Below are 27,317 nucleotides of genomic sequence, written 5' to 3' on the forward strand. Positions count from 1 at the left end.
GGGGCAAAAGGCACAGAGTGGTCTCTTGGCCGCCGACCAAACCTACAAACTTTGATCTGCAACTGTTTCCTTCTCGGGATTCGTGGATTCACTGGTCAGTTAAGAAGAGGTGTGTGGGGGGGTTCGATTTTAAAAAAAAAAATGCCGAAAGGTGTCAGCAATCATCCTCTGTTCTTTCCTCATCACGGCGAGAATGCATGCAAGTGGTCCCCGGGGGGCCTCTCTGAGCGACTTTCAATGGCAAACGAGTTTTAATGGAGAGGTCAGAGAGAGTTCCTGACCGACGGGGCCCAGGGCCAGGTGGCGCATCATGGCGTCCTCATGCGCTGCTATCCCCAGAATGCGACACAGTGGCGTCGGCAAGTTTGCCTCTGATCAGGCCGGGAGGGGGGCCCGACTGGGCACTGGCTGGGGCCTTATAGAACTGCCAAATGCTCAGGGTGGGCTGCCAACTTTTGAAGAGGCCTATGTTTGCTCGAGCAATTTCCCAAAAGTGCTCACAAGTAATGCACAGGATGCCTTTCGTTTATCGTTTGGTATTTTTTGGCTATAAGACACAAAAAACACAAAAATGCCCAGAAATGTTAACGTGCGATCCAAACAATAAAAAGGCATACCAGTGTATTATCCTATGTATGCAATGTATAATCAGTCAATATTTATAGCTGACCACAATTGCAGAACAATGGTGGCAACAGAGATGTAACCCAGAGCCATTGTAAAAGCGCTGAATCTAAAACACCAGGCCACGAAAAAGACAGTTGACATAGAAAAAGACAATTGGTATTATCTTATCTCAACACTGTTTTTAGTTGCGTTAGCAGAAACCACTGTGAAAGAAACGAAAGTGATTAAAAATCGGCAGAAAATTATATCACTTTTATAGCTCTATCTCCTACCTACCTTCATATCTTATATATTTATATATATTATCTATCTATCTTATATATTTATATATTCTATCTATCTACCTATCTTATATGTTTATATATATTATCTATCTACCTATCTTATATGTTTATATATATTATCTATCTACCTATCTTATATATTTGTATATATATATTATCTATCTATCTATCTATCTATCTATCTATCTATCTATCTATCTATCTATCTATCTATCTATCTATCTATCTATCTATCTATCTATCTATCTATCTATCTATCTATCTATCTATCTATCTATCTATCTATCTATCTACCTATCTATCTATCCATCTATCTATCTATCTACCCTGGTCATATCCCTCGAGAGGGTTGACCGACAGTAAGACAAACACATACACAAAAACAAATAAAATTAAAAAAAAAGGAAAAGCAGCAAAAAACACACACCATTTTTTTTTGGGGGGGAGCGAGGCGACTGGGGATCCTCTCCTCTCTATCTCTACTCCCTAAAAGACAGCAAGGCATAGCTTGATCTAAGCATTGTAAATGACATATGATAAATATGTGCATTCAAGCGTTTATTTATATCTTTCAGGCTGACCAAATTACTTTCCATAATGGCTTTCTCTTTATTCAGGTTGTTATCTTGTGCACTTCTTAAATACTTTGTGAACACTGTATTTCAGTAGTCCCCAGACTTTGTTCGCGCCCCGGCCCTATAATAACATGGACAGCGTGGTACAAGGACATTTTTGTCACAGTACTTTTAGTCATGATATTTTTATTGTGTGATGAATACATAAACCGTAATGCCTTTTCGAATGTATCTGTCGTAGTCTGGTGGATAGGACTCTGCACTTTTACAGCCACGACCCCGGTTAGATTTCCGTTGCATCCAATTAATGCAATTTTGATCAGCGATATATTTGACTCATCAATCCTGCCACAAATATGGTACTTATTCATTTTTAGTGCAACCCTAACCTTTACTGGTGCCTCATAGTACGGTGTGCCCTATATATGAAAAAATAACACAAAAGGCTAAATTTTGGGGGAGCTAATTATTATTTATGTGAGGAATATGAATCAAATCTGTTTCCTCCTCCTTTGTTATTTTTACATGACTAATGCAGATATTAAGTGAAAAGCTATGGTCATTATAATCATCGTTCATAAGGAAAAAAAAAACAATTCATGACTAAAAGACTGGTGTATATGCCAAATAAATAGGCTTTTCTTACACGTATTCTTTTCCAAAATAAAATATACCTACCAGACTGTAGTCATAATTAGTGGCATGAGTACACTGACACATTACAGACGCTGCCCTACTTCCGACGATCATTTGTAAGTTTAATTTGTTCGTAAGTTGCTTTAGTGCTATATTTTACAGGTTTAAGGTTTAGATAAGTATGTTTAAGTCTTGAAGAAGTAACCCGTATGTTTTTTTTAACATTTTTGCTGTATGTATTATAATCATTTTCATCATTGTCATTATAATTATCAGTAGTCGTAGCCGAAGTGGCAGTTGTAGTAGCAAGCCTTGTGAAGAATGGGAAAACTACGGCCCACAGGGCCACATGCGGTCTGTCAGGCTTTTTCGTCAGTCCCACCAAACAATAATGTTATAACTTTGTCCACCTCTTGTCCCCAGTGTCCCCAACTTTCAAATAGCTGGCTGTATTTTTCTTGACTTGCTATTTTGAACGTATATATATATATATATATATATATATATATATATATATATATATATACCGTATTTTCCGCACTATAAGGCGCACCTAAAAGTCTTGTTTTTTTTCAAAAGCTGACCATGCGCCTTATAACACAGTGCGCCTTATATATGGCTCAATATTAAATTCGCAAGGTCTCGCAACTACGAGAAACAGCCGCCGACTCCATTTTTCGCGCTGTGCATACTGGGAAATATTAAACGATTGGTAGTTGCCGGGGCTCGTGTTGTATTTGTTTACTAAGTGGCAAAATGGCTACCCCATTAAACTGCTTAATTCATATTCAACAAATACAGTATTTGTCTGAATCCAGGGTTATGACTGGTGAAGATGTAAAGCACAATTTACCTTAAACAAACGCAGAATTATTCAGAATGTCACGTTTGAGAGAGAGAGAGAGCGAGAGAGAGAGAGAGAGCGAGATTCTCTTTCATACGTGCATTTGTATAAGAAAATGGCTCCTGTTAAGAGACACGCGTACAACGCCGAGTTTAAACTCAAAGCGATCAGTCACGCAGCACAACACGGCAATAGAGCGGCAGCGAGAGAGTTAAACTTAAATGAATCGATGGTACGGAAGTGGAGAAAGGATGAAGATAAGCTCCGCCAAGTAAGGAAAACTCAACAAAGTTTCCGTGGCAATAAAACTCAACAAAGTTTCCGTGGCAATAAAGCAAGATGGCCAGAGTTAGAGGAGACACTTGAACAGTGGGTTGTTCAACAAAGAGCGGCAAGCAGAAGTGTCAGTACTCAGTACGATAACTATACGTATGAAGGCAACAGCGCTGGCACAAAAACACCGGACGTGTTGGATGGCCCATTCACTGAGATATGGTCAATTCGAACACAGCAGAAGAAGAATTCGAGGGATTCGTCGATGAGGAGCTTATAGAGTGATCTTTGTTTTTCTTTTGTGTGTTTACGTTTTACATTTTACAGTTATTATGTTATTGCTTTGCACTCGTTGTTTTTGCACATTACGAGTGTCACTTTATTGCGATTGCACTAACGTTTCATTTAAAATAACAGTATCAGACGTTTTTTTCTTTGCGTGTTGACTAAATGGACAAAAAATAAAATGATATGTCGATGTTGTTCAAAGATGTGTCACGAAAATGCTTTACCTCAGAGAAAATAATAAAACGGCTGTTTATTTATTTTGGGAGTGAATGGAGTTGTGGAAACCTTGTTTGTTAATAAAGTTTGACCTTTTTGAATATTTTGTTGACATTCCCTTGAGCGTGGCAACATCTAGAGGTTGCATAACGTAACTACATTCTCTACTGTAGTCAAGTCAAGTCACATTTATTTACCGTAAATAGCCCTTAATCACAAAAATGTCTCAAAGGACTGCACAGGATTACAATTACAAAATTGCACAATTACCTGATCTTAAACCAGCATGCACTTATAGCGCCTTATAATGGGGTGCGTCTTATGTATGGCATAAGTTTTAAAATATATCATTCATTGAAGGTGCGCCTTATAACATGGTGCGCCATATAGTGCGGAAAATACGGTATATATATATATATATATATATATATATATATATATATATATATATATATATATATATATATATATATCATGTATTTATCCATCAGTTTTTTAACTCAATGCAACCCGAGGCTCAAAATATGGGGCCACCCCTGTTTTAAGAAGACGTGCACACATAAATTATCTGTGTACCATTCATCAAAATATGTCTGAAGAATTGTAGTATCTTATAGATATATTTAAAAATAAAATTATGCTATCTGGTTAAAATTTGGTTGAAAGGTGAGCACATCAGGCTCCCTGTTCTCAGAATTTTGTGACGTTTTTACAAAATAATTTGTGTAGTATTTTCATATTTCTACTTTTGACAAGAGATATATTAAGGGGAGCGAAATCTTTTGGGATATTTAAGTTTGTTTTAATATATACATTGACATAGGAGTAAAGGAATTTGAACGTTATTTTAATGTTAAGTTGTTTAAGTTGAGTTATAAGTTGTATAATTTAACAAGATATTTTTTACAGCAAAATAATAAATACTGTATAAGTGATTTAAGGTTTGAATTTAATATTCTTTACTGTTTTTATTCATATTTATGTTCCAAAAACATTCAGTTTAAGTGTGTTCAACAAATGTTTATCCTGGTTGGCCTGCGACCTTAAGTGTGTTTTGAATGTTGGCCCCTTGTGCAATTTAGTTTGACATCCCTGCTTTAACTAGTGTTCAGTGAATAAAACACCAATGTTGTTGTTAAGCGAGTCGAGGCTGCCCTCTACTGGCTGCGTAAGTCATCACACCCCTCGATGAAAAACAGCCAGAAAAACCAACATATTGCCCCCACGTAATTTAGCAGCCTCCATAAAAGGAATTATTGCATTAGAGGGACATCTTATCCCTCCTGTTGGTCATTCATCTTTACTTTAATGGAGCTGAATTCTCTCAGGAGATGGCCACAAGCACTAATTAGGCTGCATATTGCCCGCAAAGTGACTCTGTCATCTGGCGGCCATTGAAAAGAACAAACACACCCTTGCTGTCCTCAGCTGTTCAAAGATATTAAAGGGGGAAAAAACATTTTTTGAAGCCACCAGCTGTCTTGGGGATTTTCAGCACATGATTCGAAGACCACAATCCTCGTAGCATGCAGCATTAGCGCCTGTTGCTGTGATGTCCACTAAAACCATTGAAATAGGACATGGTGCTGTTTTTTATGTGCAACAAAATGGCCTGTTAATGAGCGTTTAGTGAACACGGTCATTTCCAGGGTTGGGTAGGGTTATTTTAACTTGATTACTTTCAATTACTTTTGGAGTATTCCAATACCAAATATGCTAATAAAAGACAAAATAAACTAAATATGAATAAAATTACTAGATTTTGTGCAGGCTTGGGGAGTAACGGAATACATGGAATGGCAAAAATGATGTTGGCAAGCTGTTTGGATTTATCTTCATTTTTTGTTCTGTCGCATTTTATGTTAGTTTTGCCGGAGATCAAAGAGATCAAAGCCAGGGGAGAAAGCTTACCAGGTGTTGTGAGTCATCATTTTATTCATATTTAGTTTCTTTTGTCTTTTATTAGCATATTTGGTATTGGAGTAATCCAAAAGTAATTGAAAGTAATCCAGTTAAAGTAACCCTACCCAACCCTGCAAGTAATGCACAGGATGCCTTTCGTTTATCGTTTGGTATTTTTTGACTATAAGACACAAAAAACACCAAAATGGCCAGAAATTTGAACATGTGTTCAAAACAATGGAAATGCATACAAGATATTTATCCTATGAATACAATTATGACTCACAACACCTGGTAAGCTTTCTCCCCTGGCTTTGATCTCTTTGATCTCCGGCAAAACTAACATAAAATGCGACAAAAACAAAATAAAAATAAATCCAAACAGCTTGCCAACATCATTTTTGCCGTTCCATGTGTTCTGTTACTCCCCAAGCCTGCACAAAATTTAGTAATTTGATTCATATTTAGTTTATTTTGTCTTTTATGAGCATATTTGGTATTGGAGTAATCCAAAAGGAATTGACAGTAATCCAGTTAAAGTAACCCTACCCAACCCTGGTCATTTCTAATTACCACCTAAAAACAAAATGAAGCAGCATTTTATCTTAAAACAATAAAAGTTGGGTTTCTTTTCAAAAATATGTCGTAGCATTTTTAGGCTTTTAAAGTGAAATAGTAAGTTATGTCGATATTCTTCATTGAATTAGGCAGTGGGGGGACTTGTCATTTTCACTCGGGCCCTAAGCTCCTGTCTGAATTAGTGATGGAAGTTAAATTTCTTATTATATTTGTGAGCGGTTAATGCGGACAGTGTAAGGAGATATGCGATGGACTGCGCGGCGTAGACACACGGCACGCAAAGTTAAATTTAAGTTAAACAAGACTGTATGAACAGATATAAAGAAGAACAATGACGGGTGGATAATAATAAAACATTTGGCAAGAAGCTCAACCCGAAGGTAATGATTGACATTTTAGGCCTGACCCAAAGTTTGGGCGTAAAGTCAATCATTTCCTCTAGGCAGGGGATCTCAAAAAGTTAAAGGCACAGTGAGTTTTATTCGACCAGTAGATGTTGCTGTATTCATTGTGCAACCAAAACGAGTGCTACAAGATCACAAGGAATAATACTACGGAATAATACTACTCCGTAGTACTACATTTCCCAAGACCTGCTAGAAAGCGCTGACTCTCCAACTTGGATTTTGATTGGCTAAACCAACATCTTGATCGAACATTGATGTTATGGTACACATCTGTTTTCTGACCCTAGCAAAAACAAATGGCTGAAAAGTGATTTGGTAAATACTTGAATATGAGAGCACATATCTGGAAGCAGCACAACCATATGGAATTATGTTCTAAGTATTGATCAAAATAGACATAACATCATTCTAATATTTCTGAGGCCAGCAGAAAAGGCCTTAGAGGGCCTGACAGCCCACTCCTGAAATTAGGTTAATTCTTATGGTGTCCTGATGGCTCAACTCTGGGGCCTGTATCGTTTCAAACATAAGAAAATCCGCAAGGAGAATTCCATGCCTGAAAGTCCCCCCAAAAAAAAACAAAAAAAAAACTGAGTTATTATATTTTATTTTATTTTATTGTATTTTTTAACATTTTAAATTGCATTGTTACTTATGTTATAGCGATCCATCTTGCGGCCCACAAACTAAAAGTTTAAAGTGCAGCCCATTTAATTTCTCGTTTGATTGATTGTTTTATAAATGTAATAATTGTCACGGTTGTCATGGCGCCCAATTGGCGCCAGCTGCGGCTCGTTGACAGATTAGCTTCCCCTCTACTTAAGCTCAGCACTCTCACTCACCCTTTCACAGTCCATCAACGAACCTTTGTCCCGAAAGACGTAGGTTTTGAATTTGTCCGGTATCCCGTTTGTGTGTCCTGTCCGGTATCGATCCCGTCTTCTTCGTCCTGTTTTGATTTCAGTCTCCGGTCTCCAGCGTCTGGTATCGTGCCCATCATTCTATTCCTGTCTGTTATCTGTCGCCAGTCTCCTATATCTGTTATCGATCCTTTCAATCCCGTTCTGTCAGGTATGAGCATCATCTGTCCGGTGTCGGCTCATGTATAGGGTATCGATCTTGTTGGTCTTTTGCTTTCTGTTGTTTCACGCCAGACTTCTGTCTTTTTTCTTTCGCCCAATGATTGCCGAATCACTGGCGTTTTGTGTTTACGAGCATGACTGCCCCATCTCCCGGTAAATAAAAGCTTGTGTGAGAAGCGTCACGCATTTGGGTTCTCCTCCTGTTCCGGTTCTTGACAGTAATCTTTATTTCTTGTGCAGAAGATGAACTTGATTACTCACTTATTTACTATATTGTTGTTTTTTTTTTATATACATTCTAAATATGTTTATTTGATTTATATAACACAATTTTGTGTAGAGAGAAACATATATTCGAGAACAGTGGAATTTATTTATGGAATATTTTCTTCTGGAAAACCTGATTTGGCCTCAAATTACCCAGACCTCTGCTATGGTGGCCCCGGATAAAGTATAGTTTAAGATCTTTGATCTAAATGAAAACAACAAGACATCCCCACCAGTTATGTTTTGAAATAATTTCTCTGATTTAGTTCCGTTCTCTTTCGTTTACCACGGACATAAATACTGTGAAATTACATCCAGACTTCAAAATATTTGTCTCATGTTTATCTTTTGATCTGAATTCAAACGCCCGCCTTGCAAACAAGGCCAAGGTAATTACTTTGCACTGTAAGATTCAAAATTGCACAGACTATTCACAAGTTAATGAACTCTGCTGCTAAAAAATATATGTATTAAAGTATTAAAAACGAATGATGCGGAGCCGCAGCTGTACATAATAGGTTAATATATGCAATATGATGAAATATAATATAAACGTGCACTTATTTTTCAGCATCAAGTCTGATTAAAATGTATGACAGAAATACCACGGGAGTCTCAGGACCAGAACGGAAACAGGACCCAATTGCGTAGCGTGTACCACAAGTTTTATTGAAGGAAAGAGGGAGGGGTGCGCCCACGATACGGTGTTCGCTGGACTCGGGGTGCAAGTGGCTCTCGTACTCGGATTGTGATCCGAACACGGAAGTGGATCTTCCGTAGCGAGCGATGGTGGTGTCAGGGACGGAAAAACTGGTCGGTAACCGGGACTGGGAGAGCAAGGCGTGGTCGGTGTCAGAAATGAGTCGTAAGCCAGAACGGGAAAGTAGACGTAGTCAGGGACATAAAGAGGTCGTAAGCCGGGACGGGAGAGTAGACGTGGTCAGGATCAAAACAGGTCGTAGCCAGAGACAAATTGGAGTAAAAACGGGACAGGTGGGAGTCAGGGGTCGAAAAAGGCTTGCATAGTATACACCGAGGTTCGCAGGCGGACTGACAACAGGGGGTTGACAGGACTGGGTTTAAATAGGGACAGGGAGCCAATCAGAACCCGCAGCGGTTGGGTCCAAATGAGCTGGCACGGGTGATACACATCAGTAATCATGACGGGGACAGGCTCGACTTTCAATATTAGCTTCCATGGCGATATAAAAGAACTTTTTGATGGAACTGAAATGCACAGAGAACCTGTAGGACAGAGTATTTTACATTTTCTTGAGGAAGGAAAGGAAGGTGTATTTTGTGCACAACTAAATACTATTTAGGTGAGTAAAATGTGGCTATATTCCTTGATAAATCTGCAATTGTATGGGGTGATTATTATTCTTTAATATATGTGTTGGCATACAGTATGTCACAAAAGTGAGCACACCCATCACATTTCTGCAGACATCACTGTAGAAACATCACTTCGACAAAATGAAAATAATTATGTTAACAAAGGTTGTGGCTTACTGGAAATATATCCTGATGGTGTGAAGCGTGTGTGGCGGCAACCAGGTGAGGAGTAAAAACATGTTTGTGTCGTGCCTAAAGTCAAGCATGGTGTTGGGAATGTCATGGTTTGGGGCTGTATGAGTTCAACTGGACTTGGGTAGTTGCATTTCATTAAGGGAAACACAAACTCAAGGTATACTACATAATACTGGAGCAGAGAATGATTACCTCCTTCCAAAAAACTGTGTTCAAGCCCGACAGTGACTCCGAATACACAAAATATTGAACTTAAGGAACTTTTACTTAAGCGTGCACTCACTTTTGTTACCAGGTTAATAGCTACTAATGTCTATATTTTAAGTTACTGCTATATAAGCTTTACACAGATTACCTTTTATTATGTCAAAGCGATGCTTCTTCAGTGTTGTTCCAGTAAACTCTATAATGAAATTTCTGCAGAAATGTCATTGGTTTACTCACTTTTGTGACATACTGTTGTTACTAAGGGTTTGACTGATTCAGCTTAAAATATCTGGGTTTGAAATCCACGGACCGTCACTGTTGCGATTTTGATAGAATTATGCAGGGTAAAATGTCAGTTAGTTTAAAACTAAATGAGCATTTTTCATATTTTGCATGAAGTTAAAATGGGGTTTGGAAACCCAAAAGCATTTTTGATTAAGAATGAAAATGAATCGTTCACTCTGTCATTTTCCCGCCAGGACAATCATTCACACAATGGCTCATACATAGGGACAATTGGGACCTGTCAATCAACCTGTCATGCACGGGACGTTGGAGAAAACCGGATTGCTCAGATTGTGCTACTATTAAAACTTGCCTCTGATTGGTCGGCGCTTGTAAAACTTGAACAGTAACAATTATGGTTGGCTAAAATTCCCATCACTCACTACAAAACCTTGAAAAAAAAAAACACAGTGTTTTTCGGTTTTACTACCGCACTATGTTCAAACTTCTGACTTCGACTTCGGACTGCTGCCCCTCTAGCGCCCCCTTACGCCCCTTCTTTCTCACCACCGCCCCATATCCTTCCACCACCCCCAGGGGGCGGTACCGCCCACTTTGGGAACCACTGTTCTAAACTCATATTCTACAAACACTTGTTTTAGACTGTAGAGTACCATAAAACATGATATTATGAGGGAATCATTTTGGTTAAGTTCCACTTTGACGATAAAGTGGCCCCTCTACATATGATATTAACTTGTTTTTATCTAGCATGTTTTGTATCTTGAATAATCTTTCATCATAAGGAATTGTTGAAAACGAATTAATTTGTTCCTGGCCTCCCCAAATATCCATCTCATCTCATCTCATCTCATTAGCTGCACCGCTTATCCTCAGTAGGGTCGCGGGGGTGCTGGAGCCCATCCCGGCAACCATCGGGCAGTGGGCAGGGGACACCCTGAACTGGTTGCCAGCTAATCGCAGGGCACACAGGGACAGACAACGCGCTCGCTCATTCACACCAATCCACCTGAAATGCATGTCTTTGGAATGTGGGAGGAAACCGGAGTGCCGGAGAAAACCCACGCAAGCATGGGGAGAACATACAAACTCCGCACAGGAAGTCCGGTAGCTGGATTTGAACCCGCACAGGAGGTTCCCAAGACCTTAGAACTGTGTCACCGTGCTGCCTCCAAATATTCATGTTAACTCTAGTTATAAACCCTGATCAATAAGAAGACATATACATAGTAATTGAACATAAAATACAGTAGTACGATGGATGCGATGACATTGCCTGAATAAAATACGTGTTCATTATGAACAATTACCATTGAAGAAGTCGCCTGTTGCTAACAGAGCTGCATGCGTGATGGTGGAGGAGTGAGGTAGCAGGAGAGATGAGAATAACAAATAAAAAAAAACACAAAAAAACCCCAAGAGTGTGGTATTAGGTTAGCATGGTGAGAGGTTCGTAAGAACTAATGTGAGCTGATCCTGGAGGTGAGCGGTCTCGAGCACTTGGACCTTTAGTGGTGATCTTAAAGGTGCTGTCTGGAATTTAAAACTTTGTTACTTTCAGCCACCATTTACTGGCTTAAAGTCATGGTCGCAACATCAGTCAGCTCATTCATTTAGTACATGCATTTCTTATACGGCTCGAATAAACTATTTAGTTCATCTTTTTGGGGCTCTGGGTTAGTTTTTGGACTGTATTTTAAACAAACCTATTCTTACTTTCACCAATTTCATGATACACTAACAAAAAACTGCGGTGACAGGAATAAAGTGGCTCTTCAACTGCCCCCATTTCCTTCAAGAGCAGGGGTCAGGAACCTTTTTGACCCAAAGAGCCATAAAGCAAAACATGTTTTAAAAAGAAATTGAGAGAGCCACCTCATATATTTTCAGACAAAATTGAAAAGACTGCCAAACTGCTTTATAGACAAAAGCAAATTCTTCAGCACATTTTATTTCACTGTGTGTCATTTGATTATTTAATCAAATATAAGAAATGATAATAATGTATGTGTAATGTGTATAATAAAAAATCAAAGTAAATATGCCATTTACAATTTGTCTTCCACCTTAAGTTAAGAGTGTTGAGGCAATTTCTTTCTATGAAATTTGTCCTTAATGACGGTTTCAAAATGTGAATGCAAAGTTCTTCTGTAAAATGTCACAAATTACTGCAAACGATAAGCATATCGTCATACTCACTTTCGGTGTGGACTGCACTGTGCGAGAAAGAGAGAAGTGCCTTGCGCTGTGTGCAGGGATCCGCCCACCTGTACTGCTCACCCAATCAAAGTCGTTTGCCAGCGTTTGTATTTATCAGTTTAAATGGTTTCTTATCAAACTTCTGCATTAAGTTGCTTCGGCTTTATATGGACCAAAATCGGGATGAAATCACTTGACTTTGGAACGCCACAGAGAGATATGCAATAGTTTTTTTCGGAGCCATACCTACTCATGAAAAGAGCCATATATGGTTCCCGAGCCATATGTTCCCTACCCCTGTTCTAGAGCAACTTTGCTAAAACTCACACCTCAAAAGACACACCCACCTTTAACTCGTATTTTCTGTCATATGCTCGGCATGATTTTTCCTTTAAAAATATTTCGTATCTCCGATTGCTTGTTACTAAAGTAGTGTGTATGTCGAGGGGCCACTGTATAAGCTTTTATTCAATGTCACTATGCCATTAACAGTGACAAATAATACACATATTATTTACACCCCGATTTTAGCTAACCTGCATTGGCTCCCTGTTAGCTTAAGATTTGATTTTAAGGTTCTGTTGGTATTATACAAAATAATACATGGGCTTGCTCCCTCATATCTTTCTGATTTAATTCCCCCCTAAGTTCCGGTCTGGAGCCTTCGCTCTGAAAACGCTGGTCTACAAGTGATCCCAAGAGACAAGAAGAGATCCGCATGTTCGAAAGCGTTCTCCATCCGGGCCCCGGTGCTGTAGAACGCTCTTCCCCCTGAGATTCAATCTGCAACCTCAGTGGAAATGTTTAAATCTAAGCTTAAAACACACTTCTACTCTATAGCATATGAATAACCTATACTTTATGTTGATAATGTGTATCATTTGCCTACATGTAGGTTTATAGTCTGTAAGAATAGTTTGCAAGTGTGCAGCCCTTTGAGACTCTTAGTGATTAAGGGGCAATGCTACCTCTAATTTTCCACGGGTCTGAGCGTTCACACAAAGTCGGTGAGCAACGCTTGAAACAACAGTGAGCCACCATAATCCCAAGTGTGGCAAGATAATTAATCATTGAACATGTCCAAAACTTTACATCAAGTTACATTTTGCTGAGTTTCCGGCAATGCAAAATTATTTTTCTCTTTTGAATGAATTGACTCATGTACTATTGCAAAGGTTGTACGGCCTACAAACGTTGTTTGTTCTTACAATTCTTTCACAGGATATCCATTTCTTTTTATTTCCTGATATATTTTGTCGCATAATATTAACATTTTTGGGGGCTTATTTAGTCGGCTGTAAGATACATAATTGTACTTAATCACATTTTTTTAGTGGAAATACCATGTTGTCAACAAGATTCACTTGAGATACAGTAATTGGAAATGATTTGAATGCAACACAAACTTTTTATTCTTTTTTCTGTTTTTTTTTTTTCACCCTTTTTTTTAGTTCCTTTAAAAAAAAAAACTCACAGTGTTTATTTTTTCCGAGCTGTTACTTTTTTCTTTTTGTTCTCTATTTACTTTTTCCCTACATTTTTTTCTATTCTTTTTTTCTGTTTTTTTTCTGAATGTTTCCTTTTTTTTCTCTTCCTTTCGTTTCTTTTTTTCTCAGCTGTTCACTACTTTTTCATGTTGGTATTTTTTTCTTTTTTGTTCTATTCCCCCCTTCCTTTAAGTCAATTTGTGCATACTTTTACTTAATATTTGGTCATGTTGGGATTAAAGAAGCAAAAACAACCTGAAGAGCTGTTTAGGACCCGAAAGAGCCGGTTCCTTTTTAGTGAGCCGAGCTGAAGAAGCCGGTTCCCCGACAGACTCTACTAACTTTACTCAACTTCGTTCGACTTCAAAATACGGCATTTAGGACACAATGTCAGGGGAACCCGTGTATTTTTACCTTCATGCACTGACAACTTTGACTTAAGTCGCTTCTTAATAATTCATCTTGAGCCCTCATTTTTGTGCGCTGGCTAGATTTTCTTGTGCGCTGAGAATGTGCGAGCAGTGCGCAATTGCGCACGCGCGCAGCTTAGAGGGAGCACTGTTAAGGGCTATACAAATAAACATGACTTGACTTGACTTGACTTGACATATGTATTTACATTTAGTCAATCTCGATTTCTCACTGCCAAGCTTGAAAGACTGCATATTGTTTTCATTGGCATTATTATTTTTAATTGCAGTTTACCCTTTCATGATCACTCATTAGAATCTTTATCTTTGTTTTCAATGGTCCCAATTATATCCGTCAAATGACCTAGTAAGCTTGCCAAATGCTTGCCAATTGTCTGATAAGCCTTTGGCTAACTTATCATAGCATCCTATGCATGGAGTCTAAAATATTGATTTTACATACCTCAATGCATTCAAGCATGTGTGGTGAAACATGTAAAAATAACAAGGTCTGCAATATGTATCAATAAAAAATTGTAAGAATGTAAATTGATTCAGCTGCACATATGGCAGGCATAGGCCGGCTGGATCAATACTGATACATACTGCACAAACAATGGAGAAATAATGATTATGCCAACAGATTCAGTGCTGGAGTCATTCTGTTCTCCAGTAGGTGGCAATAGCACAGCAGCGTGAAGAACTGCACTGTTTTATGTGCAGTCAGTTAGCATCTTCTTAGGGGTCAACATGAACTAAAAAGCACCTCCCTTGCAAGGGATTGCAAAACATCAGTTAATCATGTGAGTATCCAGCTAGAAATTACAAAGCTGCACACACTTTGAAACATTTAAGCAATTACAAGAAAGGTGTAAAAAGGAATGACTTCCATCGAAGAGTTGCTTTTATTTTTTTATTTGGTTTTATTATTTAAACTCAAACAAGACACCAAAGTGCTACGGCAATCCTCCAAAGACCATCCACGTTTCTCTTTCATGCATTAGCACAGCTATCTGATGAAAACCGCAACGTGCTTTGTGTCGCAATTGACAGATTTCACCACACAGTGAGCGGACGGAGACTTCAGTAGGCGATTTGTTTTATTATTATTCTATTATTTTCCCCTCACTTTTCAATTACCTCTCGCCTATCTCCTACAAACAGTGTGCCAAGAAGGAGGACAAAATAAAACTGGGGTAAAATAAAAGAAAGAAATAGCTCCGCTGGCACACACAAAAAAAAAAAAAAAAACACTGCACCTTATACTTAGCAACGGATGTGTGAATCAAAGAAAATATAAAAGGCTAGAAATACAGCACAAAAACAAACGGAAATTTACTGTTTGGAATGGCCATGAATTGCATGATTGTAAACTACAGTGCTTACAGACTGTACCATTGTATATCCTGTTATGGCAATTCTATATGTGCTGAAAGAATTCAATCAATAGTGTGGGTCCATTGAAAAGATTGGACTTTATTGCTATAAATTGTCTTTTTCTGCATCAATAACCATATTTTCTGGACAAGAAGCCTCCACAGAGTATGCATTGCACTGAGCCAAAAGGTATCCTAGGTGATACGGGTGCTTGAAATCCTTGAAAATGCTTGCGTTTTAATGTTGTGTTTTCAAAGATTGAAAAGTGTTTGAATTTTTTGTGAATTCCCTGTAAATGCTCGAATTGTGTTCCATGTTTCTCAACAAGTCTGCTAAAAATGACGCAGACACTGCTCCCTTGTTGTTCTGCTCTGCCATTGCATTTCTTTTTACTTGCTAATCAACTGCAGCTGTCTTTAGTTTGTATGGCATTGTCCTATGAAGCGTTATCACTCCCTACGGTTTGCACCTAAGGAGACAGGTGCATTCTTCACCTAAACAGAGCACTAGGAAAAGTGTATTAGTGAAGAGATTGCATATCAATGATGCATATCTATTATGGACCATGCAAAAAAAAAAAAAAATGAAGGTAGGGTTTCCAAGTGATAAATTGCAATTGGAAGAACTTCACTGTCATTTTTACCGAGCACCTGTATTGGGATAGATTTGTTTAAAAAAACAAATGTATTCACATTTTCTCCAGATCTAAAAATCACATCTCGCTAAGATCCACACGCATATGGAAATAGAGATACATTTGTGGCTCTGCAAAATACATGATTCAAACCAGATTTCTTGCTTGAGTGGTGCTGGAGAAATTGGAGCATTGACTTTAAAAGTCCTTAAAAAGTGCTTTAATTTGGCCGTAAAAAACGAACCCTGAGTATCAGTAGAGTAGAGGATTAGAGTCGAGAAAATAAATGGGAGGGATTCTTAATCTTGTACCAGAATTCTGATTTCAAATTAAATATTGTGACTTTGAATCTCGCAATTCTGACTCAACTTTCATCTCAGAATTCTGAGAAGACAAAATATAAAGATATAAATGTGATTTGTTTTATCATCAGAACTTTAACTTTAAAAAAATAACGTATGACAAGAACTGACAGAACTAATTATACTGTCTTCATTTTTCAGCTTTGCGCTTATTTCCTGAAACTAAACACGACTACTGGGTATGTAAAGCACGGCACTGAGGCATCTTATTCAGCCCAATAGCAAGTGTACAATAAGTGTAGACTGCCCTCTTGTGACCGTTGGTGACTTTTAAAAACCGCCAAAACGAGTGTACCCCAACTATGTTAAGAACAAACCGAGATCTATCTATCTATCTATCTATCTATCTATCTATCTATCTATCTATCTATCTATCTATCTATCTATCTATCTATCTATCTATCTATCTATCTATCTATATATATATATATATATATATATATATATATATATATATATATATATGTATCTATATATATATATATATCTATATCTATATATATATATATATATATATATATATCTATCTATATATATGTATCTATATATCTATATCTATATAATCTATATCTATATCTATATCTATATAATCTATATCTATATCTATATCTATATCTATATCTATATCTATATATATATATATATATATATATATATATATATATATATATATATATATATATATATATATACACCGTGGAACCTCGCTAGTTCGCGGTTCCACTTTTGCGGGTTCAGAGCTTTGCGGGTCTGAAAAATATACCTTACCTTCTCAATAAAAGCATTTATTGACTTCAGCAAGCGCGAGCTTATGTCAACTGAGGACACGGTGTGGACACTCTTATTGTGAAGGGGAGGGGGAGGCCCTGACGCAATGCTTAGTCATGGTAAGTTACCGCTTTGCTCACCCCCCCTCCTTCAACTCCTCCCACATTACCCCCTTCTTCTGTGGCGCTGTTTATCATGTAGGAATACTGTCTACCTCTATACGTTTTTTTTAAGCATTTTTGAAGGGGCGTTGCTACTTCGCGGATTTTCAGTTTACGCGGGTGGTCTCGGTCCCCATTAACCGCGATAACCGAGGGATTACTGTATGCAAATTGCAAATGCTACTGTTGTTAACAATTGATGTGCAAAGTGTATTTCTTGAAATTCTAATTCTTCCCACACAAGACCCCATTGTCTGCTTTTAAAACCGAACCGCCCACCTTAATCGATGTCGGAATTAACATATTCTCGACTAACACCAATCTTCAGCGAGAGTCCCAAGCCCTGTGGAATGGAGACAGAGCCCAAGGTCACAGGAAAGTTCCAATTAGAATCCGCCCCAAGGATTCCAAGTCGATGGAGACGTTTGCCTCTTAGTGAATATTTCAAGAGGTAGAAAATACGCTTCTGCTGTGCTCACCAGAATAAAACTGCCTTTTGTTATTTGACGTTTTGTAAATGACACAAACCTGGATGACGCTTTATTTTTTGGTTTGGGTCATCTGGGTTACATCTGGTCACACGCTACGGTGCTTCTTGAAAAAAATTGGAGTTCAGGGAAGTAAGATCTCTATCAAACAGAAGGTGTATTATTTGCTCGGAATAACTTTTACAACCTTTTCCATTAGGCAAAATAGTTATTTTGTTTAAAGGGACAGGCATCTTTATGATATAATACATAATATAAAAAGAAACTATCTATCCACCCTGGTCACATCACTCGAGCGGGGGGACCGGCAGCAAGATAAACACATACACAAAAACAAAGAAAATAGAAAAAACGGAAAAAAGTAACAAAAAACACACAAAAAAATATTTGGACCATGGCCAACCCAAATGCCCAAACACCCAAACAAGTTAGGCACCTCGGCACCCAAGTTGGTCATGCTTTCTTCCCACCAGATGAAACCGGACACAGGTAAGCGGCCATGTAACTGGGGTCGGGGTGACACAACACACTCTTTTATTCAACAGCAGCGCCCGACTGCTTTCACTGGTTTACCCCTGCCGTATCATACAGGGGCCGTGCCCATCTCTTAGAATGCGTCCAAACATCCCACTAACCTTTCACAACACCTCCCCACTCATCCCTATCACCAAGAAGAGCTCTAGCTTCCACTACATTTAGACCTCTTTCCTCCATATAATAAGAAACAAATGCTTAAAATAAGGAACATATTGTGTGTATGTGGCAACAGATTGATAAGATTTTACTTTTATCTTTGATGATAATTTTAATCATTTTTAACAATGTTTTAATTAGTTACTCTTTTTTAACTATTTGCTATTTTGGAGTGGGGGGCAGTTGCAGTTGATCTAATCATTAAACTATTTGGTCTAAGCTAGATACATAAATGTATAAAGAAGAATACATGTCTAATAAATAAATACAACAAATATTTTTTTCACAAATAATTGGGTTGCAGTTTGCTCGTGAAATCCCCAAATAACAGCTAACATGTCAACAAAGTTAGATAATTGTTTTTGTTTATGCGATGCGATGTGGTTGGCTCCGTTGATGACTTGTTTGCGCATGGCTAGGCTAGCTAAGGTAGGTGCTTCTTCACTTAGTGCACAAATGAATTGATGGATTGATGGATGCAGGAATGGATAGGTGAATGGCAAAGTAAGTAGATGGATGGATGATGGATGGATGGATGGATGGATGCAAAAATGGAAAACTGATTTAGTACATACAATGAAAACATGGATGCAGGGAAGGATGGATGCAGTGATGGATAGGTGAATGGGTAAGTAAGTAGATGGATGGATGGATGGAGGGAATGATGGATGGATGGATGAAGAATAGATCGATGCAGGGATGGATGCAGGGATGGATGCAGGGTGGATAGGTGAATGGGTAAGTAAGTAGATGGACTGATGGATAGACGGATGGATGGATGGATGGATGGAAAAACGATTTAATACATACAATGAAAACATGGATGCAGGGATCGAAAGGTGAATGGGTAAGTAAGTCGGTATATGGATGGATGGATCGATGTATGGATGGATGGATGGAAAACTGATTTAATGGATGGATGGATGGATGGATGGATGGATGGATGGAAAACCGATTTAATACGTACAGTGAAAACATGGATGCAGGGATGGATGGATGTAAGGATGGATAGGTGAATGGGTAAGTAACTCGATATATGGATGGATGGATATATGGATGGATGGATTCAGGGAGGCATAGGTGAATGGGTAAATACGTCAATAGATGGATGGATGGAAGGATGGATGAATGCATGCGTGTATATGTGAGTGGGTAAGTAAGTAAATAGATGGATGCATGGATGGATGGATGGATGGATGGATGGAAAACCGATTTAATACATACAATGAAAACATGGATGCAGGGATGGAAAGGTGAATGGGTAAGTAAGTCGATATATGGATGGGTGGATGGATGGATGGATGGATGGATGGATGGAAAACCGATTTAATACATACAGTGAAAACATGGATGCAGGGATGGATGGATGCAAGGATGGATAGGTGAATGGGTAAGTAACTCGATATATGGATGGATGGATATATGGATGGGTGGATTCAGGGAGGCATAGGTGAATGGGTAAATACGTCAATAGATGGATGGATGGAAGGATGGATGGATGCATGCGTGGATATGTGAGTGGGTAAGTAAGTAAATAGATGGATGCATGGATGGATGTATGGATTGTTGGATGGGAAACCAATTTAATACATACAATGAAAACATGGATTTAGGGATGGAAAGGTGAATGGGTAAGTAAGTCGATATATGGATGGGTGGATGGATGGATGGATGGATGGATCGATGGATGGATGGATGGAAAACCGATTTAATACATACAATGAAAACATGGATGCAGGGATGGATGGATGCAAGGATGGATAGGTGAATGGGCAAGTAAGTCGATATATGGATGGATGGATATCTGGATGGATGGATGCCGGGAGGCATGGGTGAATGGGTAAATATGTCAATAATGGATGGATAGAAGGATGGAGCGCAGGGGTTGATATATGAGTGGGTAAGTAAGTAGATAGATGGATGGATGGATGGATGGATGGATGGATGGAAAACCCATTCAATACATCCAATGAAAACATACTTTTGATCAATAAAAATGACTTCTCTCTGTTACAGCTGCTTTCTGTGCGCACATGAAACCCAGTAAAACAAAAGAAAAAATCAAGAGAATGTTGGGGCTTTTAAGGGCTCGCTATGATGTTTACTTCTTAAAAAAAAAAAGAAAAAATGTCTTCTTCGTTGTCTCTTGACATTCCAGCAAATACATTATTTTTCGGGCAAGCGTACAAAGAGCTTCAGAAAGGCCCAAACAACAATTGTTTGCTGTTTGAAGATATTTGCGTCACACGCAATATGATATCTCACCTTCACCACGCTACTGCTATGGACAAAGCCTCCCACAGATATACTGAAACACTTTCAGGAAAGCTTTATGCAAAAGACTCCATATTTTATGTAGGTGTAATGGCTAATAATCAACAACTTGACTCAGAGAAGGTGGAGGAATGATTAAGCGCTGGAATGACTTTTAACAAGCGGGGGAAAAGGACAAGATTAACATTTGAGGGTTACTCACCATCAATGGTATTAATTTGACATTTTGTACTTGGGGATTTTTTTTAGGACAATTGAAAACAAATTCCAAAACTCTGGTAATAAGGTCAAAGAAGGAGCTTGACATTTCCTGAATGGAGAAAGACCAAAGCAATCGCATAAATCTTAACACACGCCGCTTGATCAACAAACTGATCCGTTTGATTATCTGACCTTGCTCATTATAATACAGATTTAAAAACATTAATGAGTAATATGTAGTTGTAACCAGTGTTAGGAATGCGTTAGTTAACGCATTATCGATAATATTTTTACTGCAATGTGCATTAGTATATTATTGCACTATTCATGAAATGCAAAACATTACAATGTCCATTTATCGCTGAAAACTACGTTATACACATTATCACATACAAACCTAGATATACCAGCAACACCGCCCCACGTGAAGGGTGGAAATGTTCATATTTACTGAATAAGTACAGCCTAATACAGTTATGGTGGCGCCATTTTAAGCACAGAGTTATAAGAGCGCTGAATTTCTCCTCATGGAGATATTCTCCTTACAGTACAAACACACATCTGAGCCGAAAATACAAGAATATAATAAAATACTGAAATCAGGGGGTCAGCTTACATGCGGATTTTTGGTTGTGTGTCACCAGGATCAAATGATGGACAGCGCATGCCTTATACAGTGAGCATTAGCACAGAATTGACAATGAAAATGTGCTGAATTTCTGTATTCGTATTTGTAAAACAACAGGCCTTGAGAAAAAAAATATTGCAGACAATACACAGCAATGGAGAAGGAGATTTTGGAGTGTTTTGATGGTCAGAGACAAAATGGATATGGAGCGTCTCAGCTAATTGTTTGTTTGCAAGGTCTATTGATTGAACAAGACGAGAAATATCAAGGGTTCACTGCTCCTGCAGGTTGATGTATATTTTTTTCTTCTATATATTTTATTATGTGGCTATTGTGACACAGATTTGGGGGGTCAGCTTCAATGCAAGTATAAATGGTAGTTAATAATTAGGTAGTTACTTTCGGAGTAACGCGCTACGTTTTGGTGTGAAGAAATATGAGGTTAACTGAGATACTTTTAAAATAAAGTAACTAGAAATTGTAACTAATTACTGTTATTCAGTGGCTCACACAACTCGGTTTGTGTCATACACATGGGTATATAAATAATATGTGTCAGGACCAGAACGGAGACAGGACCCACTTGCATTACGCTTCTCTCAGTTTTATTGGGAAGAAGGGAAAGGATTGCACATACGATCGGGTGATCGCTGGTCGCAGGGAGCAGGTCGCTTTGAACGCGGAAGTGGCACTTCTGTGGCGAGCGATGGTGTCGGGAGCAGAAAAAACAGGTCAGTAGCCGGGACAGGAGAACAAACAACGTGGTCGAAATCAGCAACGAGTCGAAAGCCAGGGGAGGAGAGTAGACATGGTCAAGGTCAAAAAACTGGTCGAAGCCGGGAAACAGACTGGATCCAGAGCAGGAGTGAATCAGGGTCGAAAAGCTTGCCTAGAGTAAACTGAGGTTTGCATACAGACTGACAACAGGTGACGGAAAGGAGTGGGTTGAGATAGGGACAGGGAGCCAATCAGCGTCCGAGTAAGCTGGCGCCAAAGGAGGGGGCACGGGTGACTCACATCAGTTATCATGATAAATATTTGCTTTTATTAAAGCCCTTTATTACAATAGCCATTTGCATGAAAAATACTCTCATGAATATGAAAGAAACACATTAAGAATAACACAAATAACACAAGGTTGAAGCGCCACCTTTAATATGTTCCACCTCACCTTGTCCGAGTACCTTTTAACCTCTTGAAGCTGAAGTTGTGCCAATCCTTCCCAATCTTCACATAGTAATCATGTCTTATTAAGAGGGCGGATGGTGCACAAATCAACTCAATGGCCTTCCCCCCACAACCTTCCACACACTCCTTTCGCCTCCATGGTGCATGCTAGGATCAATAAAGGTGGTCTGGTCACCATCATTAGCTCAACCAATATAGCTGCTTTATGGCTGTGGCCCAAGCCGGGGGTGATAATGTGCCATTCGTTTATGACACTGTATAAGTTTAATGCTGTGGCTTGGCAGTAAATATCCATAGTATTTAAAGAAAGATATTGTTTAATGGAGGCAGCAGGTTGCCTATGCTACACTTTTAGCCAAGGGACTGTCAGACGTGGACTGTAATGGACTGAGGTAGCAACGTATGAGTATGGAAGAACTGGACTTGTCCCTGCTACGTTGACCGTGACCCTGGAAAAACACAGTGTCAAGGAGGACACTATGTCTTCCCTGAGTTTTACTTGGAAGCAAGAGCTCCGTCAATGTTTTTGGCTATGCACACCAACCCTTTTTTCATAAAATAGTTTGGCTGTTGCTGTAAGTTATACTCCAGAGTGACTTAACACACACACATATATATATATATATATATATATATATCTCTCTCTCTCTCTCTCTCTCTCTCTCTCTCTCTCTCTCTCTCTCTCTCTCTCTCTCTCTCTCTCTCTCTCTCTCTCTCTCTCTCTCTCTCTCTCTCTATATATATATATATATATATATATATATATATATATATATATATATATATATATATATACATACATATTTTTTTATGTACAGTACATTCGTTCTTATGCCAGACTTTCCACAAAAGCTCAATTTTTCCTCTTGGTTGGATGATTGACTGAGTTCGCATACCTGTCATATGATAATGTTGTATTGGAAATTATAAAAACAAAAACAAAAACATTATTATGAGACCGATCTATACAAATAAACATTACAGTACTAAAATTGTTGCTGTGATCTAAGGTTTTAATGTGCTAGCACTGTAATTGCACGGCATCAGTACAGCAGATAGACCCACACTCAGTTTGAATGTTATCGGGCAAAGTTTTACAGTATTACCAAATGTGATCAGGTACGGTGATATCAAAAGTACTGTATATCTGGTCATACGCAGTATAATATCCAATATATAAGTGTCACGGTTGCCCATTGGCCTCACTTTGCCCCACCCGTTTGGCGCCAGCTGCGGCTCGTTGCCTGATTGGCTTCACTCCTATTTAAACTCAGTGCCCTAATTCACTCCTTGTCAGTCCGTCAACGAACCTCTGCACTTGCAAGACTTGTGTTTTGACTCTGTCCGATATCCTGCTCCAGTGTCCGGTATCGACCCCGTCTGTCTCCTCCTGTCCGGTATCTTGCTCCCGTGTGCAGTATCCGATATAGATACCTCCTGTCTCGTCCTGTCTGGTATCTTACACCAGTCTCCAGTATCCGGAATCGATCCCGTCTGTCTCATCTTGTCCAGTTTTTTGCTCATGTCTTCCGTATCCGGTATCAATCCCGTTTGTCTCATTCTGTCCGGTATCTTGCTCCAGTATCCAGTATTGATCCCATCTGTCCCATCCGGTATCTACCTGTGTGTCCTGTATCGATCCCATTTGTTTTGTCCGGCCTCAATTTCGTCTGCCTGACTTCTCTAACTCACTTCTTCCACCCACCAATCGCCGCATCCCTGGCGTTTGTGTTCACGCGCACGACTGCCCCATTCCTGTAAAATAAAGCTTGTGTGAAAACGTTACGCGTTTGGGTCCTCTGTCTACGCAGGCTCTGACAACAAGTTATTGCAAAACATATGTTAAGACATTTTTAAATATTTTAGCTTTTAAATAGCCTTACAGAAGCAAAGAAAGATCGGATCGAACAACCAAAACAACACCACCATTTTCTTATGGCATCGACAATTAAAAATGCAACAACCCTTACAGTTTTGTTCGCTTCTGAATTCTGAAGATATTATGAGAGCGTAGGCGCAAACCATGCATTTTTTTCCCCAAGTCTTGCTGCTGACATGTATCTGTGCAATACTCGGTGAGATGAAAACGTGCGCGGGTGAACCACTGATACACAAAAGCGTCATACATAAATCAGTATTGTGAAAAAAAAAAAAATTGTACCTCAATCAGCTTCAGCAGCACAAGCAGAAATAAAGAAGCATCGTGCTTGGTAAAAGAAGCCTGTGGGTGACAACTTCACGACCCTGTGTGGGAACACAACAGGTTCAAATACACTCCCACTGTATTTATAATGTTGCAGCTCGTAAACAACCATTAAAAACTGAATAATACAAGTACCAGATGTTTGTTTTTTTTCTCTCGTTCAGGTCACCGAGGTGAAGAAGACAACGTGCGCTCGCGACTGCCTCAAAAAGGAAAAGCTGCATTGATGGACCAACCATAGCCACTTGTGTCTGGTCACATTTCTGAGCTTTCCTTGCCACTATGGCCTTTGAGAAAGTTTTTTTTTTTTTTGCCTGAGAAGCAGCCTTTATGAGCCGGAGCAAAGGAGAGTTTTGTTTCCCCCACACAAACAAAAAGACAAAAAATGGCAAAACCCAGTGAAGCCAGAAGCTGTAGTTGAGTATTTGCTCTATAGGAAACCCAGTAAACTCAGAAACTGTAGTACAGTATTTGCCGCATGGGCAGAAGGCAAATTGGATCGAGATGACTTGCAGTATTATCGATTGGATCTCTACATGAGCCAAGATCCTGTCTTCATTTGGACACCAACATGCGGTCGAATTGATATCAAGACCAATGTTTCATAAGCATTAGAGAGCAGTGTTGGTAACGAGTACTGTAACGCCTTCTTTTGATAACTTAACTCTCAATACTAAACAGAGCGATATTAGGTAACTAATTCAATGCAGGTAATGACTAACTATGTGTTGTGACTGCAAAATGGTTCTGTAACTCATAGCCGCAGAAAACACTCAATATGCCAGAATCAGTGGGTGGGCATCGTCAACCAACCTCTGCACTTGCAAGGCAAATATTCTCTTCCTGTATCCTGTATCCGGTATCGATTCCGTCTGTCCCGTATCCTGCATCCTGTATCGATCCCTGATCCAAGCCCCGAAATTCTATATCCGGTATCCGGTGACGATCCTGTCGGTCCGGTATCCTGTATCGATCCCTGATCCTAGCCCCATTATCGTGTATCCGGTATCGATCCCATCTGTCCCGTTCTGTTGGGTATCCTGCTCACTATCGATCCCATCTGTCCCGTATCCTGTATCCAGTAGTGATCCCTGTTATCCTGTATCCTGTATCTGGTATCGATCCCGTGAGTCCCGTCCTGTCCGGTATCCTGCTTGTGTATCCTGCATCCAGTATCAATCCCGTCTGTCCCGTCCTGTCTGGTATCCTTCTCATTTGCCCCTTGCTTCCTGTTTCCCCGCGCCTGACTTCTCTGCCCCGCTTCTTCTGCCCAGCGATCGCTGGCGTTTGTGTTCCTACGCATGACTGCTCTGCTTCCGTAAATAAAGCTTGTGAAAACGTTACACATTCGGGTTTACCTTTTGTTCGGTTCTGACAAATTCGGACTAACACAGTGCTTCCTGGTGTCAGTTATGCAGGCATTAAATGAGTCTCATATTCAATGAACTAACTTGTAACTGTAAAAAATTACTGTTTTTTATTAATGGACCCAACATTGTTAGCAAATAAGAGCACTTAGTAAGCCATAAGGAAAATCACGGTATAATTTCAAATCCAGCGACGAAAAGCAAGGCTGTCGTCTAGAAAATAGAAGCATGAGTTTATTCCAACTAGAAAGCGGAGTGAATGACGGACAGACATTCCAGAGCCCTGGATTGCCAGAGGTGCCCACAATCCATTTGGGAAAAATCACAGAAAGGTTGGTGGAAATGGAAACTGACGTTATCTGCCCAAAAGGTCTGAATGTGAACGAAACAGGAAATAAAAAAATCGCTTGTGTCGGTCTCAGATGACCATAAAGGTTTTTGTTGTTGGCAGCAAAGTCCTCCCACACAATGCAGTTGTTCCCATAAGTGAAAATGTTCAGCACAAAATTACCTTGCCAGTCAGACATCTTCAATGTCCTTCCAGACTATATGAAGTGGAAAAAAACAAAAGCAGACAGACTGATTTCACCCCCCCTCACAGTTTTTGTATCATTAATGTTTTATAGCAATGCAATCCACGAAGACCTTGCATAGTGTACCTGGTAAATTACAGCAGCCTCAGTGTATAAATAAATTATATATTATATATACCACAGCCTTGTCCCCCTAGTGGGAGGTGGCTAGAGTCATTTCTGACTCTTTTTGGGAGATTGATTCAGAGGAGGGGATTCCCAGCCCCCTCACTCAACCCAACTGAGGTGTTGGGAGTCATTAGGTGACCAAACCCCCCAATTCCAACCCCTAATGCTGAACGCCAAGCAGGGAGGCAACGGGTACCAATGTTTAAGTCTTAG

This window comes from Urocampus carinirostris, chromosome 10 (assembly GCF_059441175.1).
Source record: "Urocampus carinirostris isolate Australia breed hairy pipefish chromosome 10, RoL_Ucar_1.0, whole genome shotgun sequence".
Classification (NCBI taxonomy): domain Eukaryota; kingdom Metazoa; phylum Chordata; class Actinopteri; order Syngnathiformes; family Syngnathidae; genus Urocampus; species Urocampus carinirostris.